The sequence below is a fragment of the Bufo bufo genome, chromosome 1 (assembly GCF_905171765.1).
Source record: "Bufo bufo chromosome 1, aBufBuf1.1, whole genome shotgun sequence".
Classification (NCBI taxonomy): Eukaryota; Metazoa; Chordata; class Amphibia; order Anura; family Bufonidae; genus Bufo; species Bufo bufo.
Window position 1 is genome coordinate 338,099,513 of NC_053389.1, and position 12,569 is coordinate 338,112,081.

Genomic DNA, 12,569 nt, shown 5'->3' on the forward strand with positions numbered 1-12,569 from the left:
GATAGCATCGGCTACACGGACCTCTCCTATACCACTACATGCCTTCACTGGAGTTGTGCCCAGTTCTGAGGAACAAAAAGAGGTGAGCAGACTACATACCCCATCGAGGGTTTCTGCATTTGTACCCACTTACCCTATGAGCGCCTTCTCTCTCCGGCCAAAACTTGCAAAATATAACAAGATCATGTTGCTGAGATCTTTATCAGCATTTAGGGTCCATTCAGACAGCCGTAGTGCATTGCGGATCCGCAAATTGCCCGGCCGGCACCCCCATAGAACTGCCTATTCTTATCCGAAATTGTGGACAAGAAAAGGACTTTTTTTTTACGGAGCTGTCGACCGGAAGATTGGGGGCGTGCTCCAGGAAATGTGGTTGCGGAGAGCACATAGTGTGCTCTCCGCATCCATTCCATCCCCATAGAGAATGAATGGGTCCGCACCCGTTCTGCAATTTGCGGAACGGATGCGGATCCATTATACAAATGTGTGAATAAAGCCTAAGTGATGTGGACTGCAACCCTGTCACACATGTAGATCATGAGGTGCTGACACTAAAAATCTGAGTCTTCCCTTCGTGAATTCCTCAGTCCTGGCCACAGAAGTCTGTTTACACTGGACTTCCTTGGCCATGAGAGCAGATGAAAAAGATCACTATGAAGTATGAAATTGTTGTATTTAACCACTTCCCATCTGGGCCCTTTGCCCCCTTCCTGACCAGGCCAAATTTTGCAAAACTGACATATCTCACTTTATGTGGTAATAACTTTGGAACACCTTTATTTATCCAAGTCATTCAGAGATTGTTTTCTCGTGACACATTGTACTTCATGATAGTCATAAATTTGAGTCAAAATATTTCACCTTTATTTATGAAAAAATCCCAAATTTACCCAAAAATTTGAAAAATTCGCAATTTTCTAAATTTCAATTTCTCTGCTTTCAAAACAGAAAGTGATACCTCATAAAATAGTTATTATTTAACATTTCCCATATGTCTACTTTATGTTGGCATCATTTTGGAAATGTCATTTTATTTTTTTAGGACGTTAGAAGGCTTAGAAGTTTAGAAGCAATTCTTCAAATTTGTAAGAAAATTGCCAAAACCCACTTTATAAGGACCAGTTCAGGTCTGAAGTCACTTTGTGGGGCCTACATAGTGGATACCCCCATAAATGACCCCATTGTAGAAACTACACCCCTCAAGGTATTCAAAACCGATTTTACAAACTTTGTTAACCCTTTAGGCGTTCCACAAGAATTAAAGGAAAATGGAGATCAAATTTTTAAATTTCACTTTTTTGGCAGATTTTCCATTTTAATCAATTTTTTTCTTTAACACATCGATGGTTAACAGCCAAACAAAACTCAATATTTATTACCCAGATTCTGCGGTTTACAGAAACACCCCACATGTGGTCGTAAACTGCTATATGGGCACACGGCAGGGCGCAGAAGGAAAGGAACTCCACATGGTTTTTAGATGCCATGTCCCATTTGAAGCCCCCTGATGCACCCTTACAGTAGAAACTCCCAAGAAGTGACCCCATTTTGGAAACTAGGGGATAAGGTGCCAGTTTTATTAGTACTATTTTTGGGTACATATGATTTTTTGATCATTCATTATAACACTTTATGGGGCAAGGTGACCAAAAAATTGGTTGTTTTAGCACAGTTTCTATTTATTTATTTTTACAGCGTTCACCTGAGGGGTTCAGTCAAGTGACATTTTTATAGAGCAGATTGTTACGGACGTGGCGATACCTAATATGTATACTTTTTCTCATTTATTAAAGTTTTACACAATAATAGCATTTTTGAAACCAAAAAATTATGTTTTAATGTGTCCATGTTCTGAGAGCTATAGTTTTTTTATTTTTTGAGAGATTTTCTTATGTAGGGGCTCATTTTTTGCGGGATGAGGTGACGGTTTTATTGGTACTATTTTGTGGGACATACGCGTTTTTGATCACTTGGTGTTGCACCTTTTGTGATGCAAGGTGACAAAAATTGCTTGTTTTGACACAGTTTTTTTTATTTATTTTTTACGGTGTTCACCCGAGGGGTTAGGTCATGTGATATTTTTATAGAGCTGGTTTTTACGGACGCGGCAATACCTAATATGTATACTTTTTTTTATTTGTTTAACTTTAACACAATAATAGCATTTTTGAAACCAAAAAAATGATGTTTTAGTGTCTCCATGTTCTGAGAGCTATAGTTTTTTTATTTTTTGAGAGATTTTCTTATGTAGGGGCTCATTTTTTGCGGGATGAGGTGACGGTTTTATTGGTACCATTTTGTGGGACATACGCGTTTTTGATCACTTGGTGTTGCACCTTTTGTGATGCAAGGTGACAAAAATTGCTTGTTTTGACACAGTTTTTTTTATTTATTTTTTACGGTGTTCACCCGAGGGGTTAGGTCATGTGATATTTTTATAGAGCTGGATTTTACGGACGCGGCAATACTAAATATGTCTATTTTATTTTATTTTTTCTATTTTTTTTTTTTTTTTTTATTCCTTACTTGGGATTTTTTTTTTTTTTTACATGTGAACCTTTTTTTTATTTTATTTTTTCAACACTTTATTTTATTTTTATTTTATTTTACACTTTTCGTCCCCCATAAGGTCATACAAGACCTCTGGGGGACATTTACTTCACTTTTTTTTTTTTTTCACTGTTGATTTCTCCTGTAACTGGGGCTGACATAGTAGCCCCAGTTACAGGACAAATGCACCCCTATAGAGGCTGTACAGCAGCAATCCTGCGCTGTAAAGCCTCACAGCAGGGCTGATCGAGGTCTCTGAGAGACCTCACACAGCCCCTGCACTCTCCGGTCCCGGCGGTCACATGACCGCCGGGCCGGAACAGGAAGCGCACAGCGCTTCCTGCTCTGCAGACACAGCGCTCGGTGAGCGCTGTGTCTGCAGCGATCGTGAAGGCAGGGACACCTGGGCACTGTCCCTGCCTTATCTCTGGGTTGCCCTGCTGTCACTGACAGCGGACAACCCGATCAGCAGCTGCACGATTAGCGTGCAGCTGCTATTTCTGACAGGACGTTTTAAAACGTGCTGTCAGAAATAGACGTCCACCCATAGGACGTTTATATCCTATGGGCGGACGTGAGGCGGTTAAAAAAAACCAGTTTGGCTTTATTCTTTGTTTTTGAGCATCTTTATTTTACAATGATAGTGTTTAACCCCTTTAAGTTTCCTACGTGGGTTAAAAATAAAAATTGGTAAAATATTTGAAAAAAGAATGAAAAGCCACAAAAACTATTTTCCTAAATAAAAATGATTTCTTTCTTCAAAACATAAATAGAAAAAAACACATTATTGTTGTTCACATATCCCGGACTATTACATTATTAAATTATTTAAAAGGAACCTGCAATCAACTCACTGAGGGCGGCATAGAGTAGTGACAGACATGCTGACATCAGTGGTGTGTCACTCATGAGCTTAAAGGGGTTGTCTCATGTCAGTAAATGGCATTTATCATGTAGAGAAAGTTAATACAAGGCACTTACTGATGTATTGTGATTGTCCATATTGCTTCCTTTACTGGCTTCATGCTTTGAACAATCACATTATAAACACTTCTTTTCCATAGTTATGACCACCCTGCAATCTAGCAGTGATGATCGTGCTTGCACACTATAGGAGAATCAGAATAAAGTCTAAATTTTTTCCTTCCCTGCCAAAAAGAGTTAATCGGGATTTTATCAATAAAATTCAGCACATTTAAACCAAAATGATGCTCATGAAACATCCAATCATCCTGCCTAAATCAAGTCCTCATACAACTATGGAGATATACAAATAAAAAAGTTGGTCTTGGAATGCAACAATGAAAATACAGAAAAAAAAACTTTTATCGCAAAGGCCCAAAATAGACTGGTCCTATAATGGTTAAGGCTGCGTACACACCTAGCAGCTACATTGTGTGCAGTTTTTGCCACGTTTTTCCAAATGTCAGAATGCATGTTCCTTTAAGTTTTCTATCCTAATGCACTGGTGTCTCCCTTGGTTTTAGGCCGGGTTCACACCAACGTGTGTGACCCGTGCCTGTGAAGCGGCCCGCAAATAGCGGGCCGCAATGCTTGTTCGCCGGCCGTAGGTCAGCCGCATCGGATCGCAGACCCATTCACTTTAATGGGTCCGCGATCCGGCCGTTCCGCGAAAAGATATGACTTGTTCTATCTTTTAGCGGAACGGAACAACGGGACGTAACCCCACGGAGGCACTCCGTAGTGCTTCCAAGGGGTCCCGTCCCGTGCGGCCGTTCCGCGATTCCGGATTAGCGGACCCATTGAAGTGAATGGGTCCGCATCCGTGATGCGGAATTCACACAGAACTGTGGCCGTGTATTGCGGCCCGCGATTTGCGGGCCGCAATACGGCCACGGGTCACGCACGTTCGTGTGAACTTAGCCTTACACTTATGTTTTCCTAATACTTGCACCAAATATAGCTGCATTTAGATGCTGCGAGTAGCAGCCGATCCTTGGGAAGGAAGTGTTTCTTCCCAACAATCAGCTGCTCGTTAAGTGGAGGTGAAGTGCTGCATTTATACGTATGAAGACAAGTGATGGCTGCTGCTGTCGCTTTCCCCATACAATAAAATGATTCCTAGGCATGCAGCATACAAAGCATCATTTTTAAGACACTGGTCTTAATAACCCCTATATCTGGCGGTGGATCCGCCGAAGTTAGGTGCCGGCCGCTATATAACTTTGGGGCATCCAGCGCCTGTCTAAATGTAGGACACCTTCCTTGCTGGCATAGATTTAGATCATTTTATACGTCTAATACAGGTGTAGAAAATGATAAATGAGATGGGCCTGCCGGGCCAACCCCTTCTTCGCCCACGCCACCTTTTTTAGACTTGGCGTGAGCGGGGAAAAGTTGCAGATTGCGGCGCAAATAACCTTTGAGTCACAATAAGCTAGAAATCTGGTGTATATCAGATAGTAAATGACCCCCTTTGTGTTTCAATGGTAAAGTAAAAGCTATAAACTGGAGACAACAATACGAAAGTAAAAGATTAGATCAATATTAGTAGTGAAGACTAAAGGAAAGTAAAATGTTCATCAAATTAAACAATAACATAAGAGCAAGGCAAGGTGATACTAATGGAATTAACACAGGAACAAAAAAGCCTACAAGCTTTTTTACTTTTCACAATTGGTTTCCTGACATCTATTAACTATTGCATCGATTTTCTTATAAGCACAAACTGCAATACTATAACAACGCTTGAGAAAAGGTATTGAACGTATTGAGAAAAGGTATGCAATAAAACTGTAAAGTTCTTAAAGGAAATGGGGCAAGCTGCATACAAAGTACATAAATCACCAAGCTTAATCTTGCAAATAAGCAACATGGTCCTAAACTGGAGAAAAATATGGTACCATAAAGCATGTGTGACTTGAAATAACGAGCAGCGTTTTGTCGTACCTGTCATTTCTAAAAGGGTGATCAATAACTGTTATAGCTATTTGTAAGCAAAAAGGGAGCAAATTGATGTCAGTCAACACTTTGAATATCCTTTGAAAAAGTTCAGGCAAACTCACTGCAGATTGTAAAAATAAAGAAAAGCATAATACAGAATACAGTATCTAGTATTATTATTTTATGTCACGTTTTCTATAAATACGAACAGGCATTATTTGTTCCTGTACCATTCAGTTATAATGGCAGCAATCACCCTATGAAATATTTTGTCCATTTGGACTCATTTATAGAAAATAAATGATTATATCAGAGTTGATAAGGTGTTAGCTATTGATAGGCTTGCATATATGGAGCCTGTTAGGTAAATTTATGATTTAAAGGGAACCTGTCACCGGGATTTTGTGTATAGAGCTGCGGACATGGGCTGCTAGATCGACGCTAGCCCATCCGCAATATCCATTCCCCATAGCTCTGTGTGCTTTTATTGTGTCAAAACGATTTTATAAATATGTAAATGAGGCAAGTAAGAAGTCCAAGGAGCTGTTACTAACGTTCCCAGAGCCCAGCCACGGCCACTGTGAACGGGCCCAGCACCTCCCCACATACTCCGAATCTCCTCCTTGCTCCCCGAACGTCACAAAGCTAGGGCGCTGTAATCTCGCAATGCGTGAGCTAGCGCATGCGCAGTGTTGGCATAGTGTTCCTTCCCTGTGCTGGCATCAGCCTCAGGGAAGGAACTGCGCATGCGCGAGATTACATTGCTCTAGCTTTGTGACGTTGGGGAGCAAGGAGGAGATTCAGAGGGTGCGAGGCGGTGCTGGGCTCGTTCACAGTGGCCGTGGCTGGGCTCAGAGTCAGAGAACACTGGACTTATCTCTGAAGCATGGAGGAGACAGGACTCATCTAAGGTTCATTTACAACTCTATAAAAAAGGTTTTTTGACAGAACAAAAGCACAGAGAGCTATGAGGACTGGATATTGCGGATGTCCTAGCATTGATCTAGCAGCCCATGTCCTCAGCTCTATACCCAAAATCCAGGTGACAGGTTCCTTTTAAGCTATATGTAATGTGTTTAAAATTGCAAGCAGAATTGAAACTAAAGCTGAAAAGACAAGAAATAACATGGGAAAGGTTTCTGGATGTTACATGGTTTTAATGATAAGACAGCAGGTCATTTATAAAGACTAAAGCAAAGGAAAAAATTGAATAAGCTGGAATTATTATTCATTATGTAAAAGAGCAATTACATCCTCAGACAGAAATCATATTGAATTATAAGTAGATATTGAAGCCATTTAAATTTAAAAGTATAAAATTCTCAGGTGGTTATAGAAAACATGGAACAAAACGCCCAGGCAGGCAAATAGGTCTGGCAGTTTTTAAAGAACATATCACTTTTCATCAATAGCATGCATAGAGGAACAATACACACATTATACAATATTTAGGTGCTTTAAACAAGTAAACTGTATAACTATACTTTATTTTTTATTTAATTTTTTTCTTGTTCTTGATCACATGTTCCTTTTATACTCAATTTCTTCTTCACTCTGTGTTTTTTCGATCTTTTTCTACTCCATTCTTGGAATTGATCACTCACCTTTTTTTCTTACATGGTATATATTTTGTCTCTAATTGACTGGCCTTTGTATGTGCCATCACTTAAACCGTGTTCTATTTTCTGTTTATTTTCACTGATTTTGTGTTGTGTGGCACTTCTTTTTGTCAATTTTTTATTTATTTTTTTGTTGCCCGTTTTTCACTCTTTACTTTTTTTCACTTTACCTATGGGGTATTTTTTTCACCCCTTTCTTCACATAGCATGCATTGTTGCTCACTTGTATTGGTGCTTATATTGGGTTGACATTTTATTCATCACATGCACTATCACTTTACTTGTGATGTAATTTTCACTCACTTTTTACTGTTTTGTGGTCAATTGATGTGGATTCTTCACCGCTGCTTCTTCTTTTTTAATCCAATTGGGTTTCATTTCCAATTGGCGTATCTTACATAGCATAAGATGTATATGCTGTTATGAGTATATTCATCTTATTTGTTTGTTTTCACATTATGTTTCAATCATGCACTTTAGATTTTTAATCAGGGACCTTTAATCATGTTTTTCTCCTTTTCTTATTTTTTTAATCATGTGACTTACCTTTGCTTTTTTATTTCCCTCCAATTTATTTATTTATTTGTTCTATCATGGTACGTTTATGGCTAATTACTACTATTTCTGTATTACCCTTTCATATCACTTAGTATCATTGACTACCTTGTTTACATTATTTTTACAATCATGTCATCCTTAATGTGTACATTATTAATTATGATATTTTCCATGAGTCCTATCAATTATAGATATATCATTATTATTATTTTTCATAATTATGTATTTATAAGGTGTGATTATGAGCTCATGAGATTTGGCCGTTATGATGCATATAAGTGTTCAGCCGGCTCCCTGTAAGCCTTATCACGCAGTTGGTTCAGTTACCCTCACCTAACAGGGCTGCCGCGGCACGCCTGATCTACTGAGCATGCGCCGCTGTGTGACGTCACGTCCTGCGCTCTGTGACGATGCGGGGGGACGGGCACGCACATGCTGGCGCTTTGGCAGAGATTCATGCACCATATAACGAGCGGCGCCCATTATCAGTTATCAGTCTATCTATAGGTGAGAGGGGGTTGTGCACAGGTGGGTTGGGGCTAGATTATCTAATTTTCACCTATCCTATTCGTTGATCTATCATGCCTAGAGGTTTGGGCCAATCCATAAACATCATTGCCATCTGTTTTGTAGAATGTGTTCCCCGTATATACCCAGTGTCGACACCATTGTAGCCACTTCCCTTGAGAAAGCAACACGCGAAACGCACGTCGGGGAGTGGACTGGTGGTGCCTGGTTTGAAGTCTGGTCTACATTGGAAGAATATCTTCATCGATTTTTCTTTGTGCAGAAATCATAGTCTGCTGATGATTTGTACTAATTTTATCTAGTTCTCAGTCTTTTCCTATATTGCACTATTGTATGCGTGTTGTGTGCCACACTGTGGAGACAGTGGTACACACTGTGTTTGTGCATATACCATCTTTTATTTCTCTATATAGATTAAATTAGTGATTTTATCACTGTTGATGAACTAAATCTTCTTTGCTGATCGCATTTTGCACTTGCATTTTATTTCTTAACCCACCAATCATGCACCACCAGCCCTAGAACTTTTTTAATTGTGTTTTTAACCTTGTGTTTTGTCAATGGTGAGTATTCATGTGATTCTAATAAAATTGTGTATGGTTTCATTATATAGTGTAGTGGTACATTATTTTATATCGTTTAGTGGGTATCCATGTATCCTTTTTGGTTAAAGGCGTATTCTCATCTCAATGATCACTGTTTAATCTGCTAATGATATAACAGTGATCATTTTTGTAAATATAATGTATTAGCCAATTCCCTCCCTTTTTGATAAAATCCTTCCCCTCCTACCTTTGTGTTGACATGTGTCTCCCCTAGTTACGGCCACCTCTCGGCTGCTGAATGCAGGGGCCGCGCAAGCGCAGAGTAACCACATCGATCTAGTGGCTGGCCTCTCCTCTCATTCATGAACGCGCACGGCCGGCTGTTCATTTCCTTCTGGTGCTTCGGTTTGCAGTGCAGACTTGGGAGAGGGAGGAGGGGCTGGAGTGGTGTCCGATTACACTGCTCTGCCGGGTAGTGACAGAATGTGCTCAGCGTCCTCCAGCTCTCACTGAGCAGACCAGCTATGTGCTCTGTCCCCTTATCACTGGCACCTTGACCTAAAGGTCACATAACAGCTGGTCCCACTGCTTCTCTGATAAGGTGACCCCTGCTTTGCGCTTCTTGACATTAGCAGGAGTTCCTGACATTAGCATGGGCTGATGTCCAACTGCCCCACATAAGCTGCTAGTTGTATGAAATAGTAATGTGGCCCCAAGAGAAGTCAACAGGGCCACACTGCACCTCCACATGCCTCTGCTTTCATTGTGACATGTTCTAGGGGAGAATACTGCTGGATAGAAGTGTCCTATATTTGCACTATATGGCGGCACTTCTGTATCATAGTGCCATATAATGGCACCATATGGCAGCACACAGAGAACAGAACTGCAATATGGCTCCAATAGAAGTCTATGGGGCTATACACTACCTTTGCATGCCTCTAATTGCATTATGGACTGTTCTAGGAGAGAATACTTCTGAATTATGGTGCTATATAAAACCATATGGCGGCACAAAGAGTGTACTTGAGACTTTACAAAGCAAGAATTTCCCATCCCCCATTCTGCTTTCTCTACACGGATAAATGCCCCGCCATCTCTCTGTTAAAAATGCCCCGCCATAGCTCTGTTATAAATGCCCCGCCATCTCTCTGTTATAAATGCCCCGTCATCTCTCTGTTATAGATACCCCGCCATCTCTCTGTTAAAAATGCCCCGCCATCTCTCTGTTATAAATGCCCCGCCATCTCTCTGTTATAAATGCCCCGCCATCTCTCTGTTATAAATGTCCCGCCATCTCTCTGTTATAAATGCCCCGCCATCTCTCTGTTATAAATGCCCCGCCATCTCTCTTTTATAAATGCCCCGCCATCTCTCTGTTATAAATGCCAAATGCCCCACCAAATGTTATAAATGCCCCAAATGTTATAAAATGCCCTGCCATCTCTGTTATAAATGCCAAATGCCCCGCCATCTCTCTGTTATAATATTATTGGTGAATAATACAGATGTAGCAGAGCTGTAAGAGAAGAGATTCAGGGAAGACAGAGCAGAGCTGTATATGCATATATACAGATAAAAGGTCTAAGGTTTATACATAGCTGTAGTAGAGCTGTATTGGAAAAAAATTCTGCGTCAGTGGGGGATGGTCATGTTTTATGGGCGTCAAAAGCACAGATCATACGGCTACTGGCTGACAAGCTTTTGAACTAATGTATAGTAGTGAACTACTGTGTAGCTGCACAGAATGGGTTTGTAAAAGATAAGACAGGTTCTATGTGTAAACCTGTATTAGGGTCCATTCACACGTCCGTAAGTGTTTTGTGGATCCACAAATTGCGGATCCGGAAAACACGGACACCAGCAATGTGCGATCCTCAATTTGCGGACCGCACATCACAGACACTATAATAGAAAAAGCCTTTTCTGGACCACAATTGCGGACAAGAATAGGACATGTTCTATTTTTTTCAGGAACGGAATTGTGGATCCTGAAAAAACTGATCCTGAAAAAACAGATGCGGATCCTGGAAATGCGGATTCGCATCCGTTCCAGCCCCATTGAAAGTGAATGGGTCCACAAATTGCGGAACGAATGCGGACCCAAATTACGGACGTGTGAATGGACCCTTAGGCTCCATTCACACGTCCGCAAAATGGATCCGCATCAGTTCCGCAATTTTGCGGAACGGGCGCGGACCCATTCCTTCTCTATGGGGATGGAATGGATGCGGACAGCACACAGTGTGCTGTCCGCATCTGCATTTGCGGTGCGCGGCCCCGATCTTTGGGTCCGCAGCTCCGCAAAAAGATAGAGCATGTCCTATTCTTGTCCACAGCTTGCGGACAAGAATAGGCATTTCTATGGGGGTGCCGGGCTGGTGTGTTGCGGACGCGCAATTTGCCGGTCCGCAACACACCACGGACGTGTGAATGCAGCCTTAGACTGCAGGACAGAACATGTTCCTGTACACTGAGCTCACTTCACATGGCTCTCTGATGATTCCCCAGCAGGGGGAGGGGCCTCAGACACTGCAGGCTGCCAGACTGATGAGTCATACTATTCACATGAACTAGCACGCAGGACTCAGCTCTCAGTGTGATGTCATAAGGAGGTGTGGCCGGCCTTAACTCTAGCTGCCTAAGCCCGCCCAGCCTTAGCTGCAGAAAACCAGGAAGTGGACAGCAGAGTGACTGCAGGGAAGGATGAATAAGGCGAGATGAGAATACCCCTTTAACTATGTTATTATATATGGATCCGTTACATTTACATGGGAGTTGTAGTGTTACTCTATAACTATGTCAGTCCAATAGCAGCCAAATAAATGTTAATACAACCATGTCATAATACCATACCAGCCACGTGTCTTGCGCCCCGACACGCGTTTCGCTCAGTGCTTCATCAGGGGGTGAACCAAACCAAAACGTGCTTCGGGGGCGCAGGACAAGTGGCTGGTATGGTATTATGACATGGTTGTATTAACATTTATTTGGCTGCTATTGGACTGACATAGTTATAGAGTGTATGTTTACTTGTTTAAAGCACCTAAATATTGTATAATGTGTGTATTGTTCCTCTATGCATGCTATTGATGAAAAGTGATATGTTCTTTAAAAGCTGCCAGTCATATTTGCCTGCTTTGGGCGTTTTGTCCCATGTTTTCTATAAACACCAGAGAATTTAGTATTTTTGCTAGTAAATGGTTTTAATTAAACTTGTGATAATAAAGATTTGTTAACTTATAGTTTTCCGGTTGTTGCTATCTTTTGTGTTGCATTGTGGGGCGCTGACCGGAGTATTTTGTTTGGCTCTTGAACTTAAAAGATGTTAATAAGTAGATATTGGTCTTGTTGAAGTTCAATGTTAGAGATGGCCTTTCGGTTCGCCCGGCGGTCGTTTCACAAAGAAATTTGATCATTCACTGTTCACCCAGCAGGCGAACATATGGCAATGTCCGGCGGCACCATATTCTTTGCATTGAGCAGAATTTTGACCCATGACACATCCATCAGGTGGGACAGGACAGCCAATTGAGATGTTTCAGCACATGGACACACCCCCTACACTATGAATAAACACGATCTTGCAGACATTTTACATTCAGTTTTTTGACAGTGTAGGGGGAGCTTGCTGTGTGGAGCAGGGACAGACTGTTAGAGAGTATAGAGACACTAAACGCTAGCTAATAAGGCCACAAAAGTCCTTTAACAGAATGGTATAGGTGTACTATCGATAGGTGTGACACACTGAGGGGTGTAATATACTTATAATATACTTTCTAACATAGAAAATATATTATAGTGCATTTGTATTGTGCAGCAGTTGTGTGCGGTTCTGCTGCAATACTGCAGCAATACATAAGGA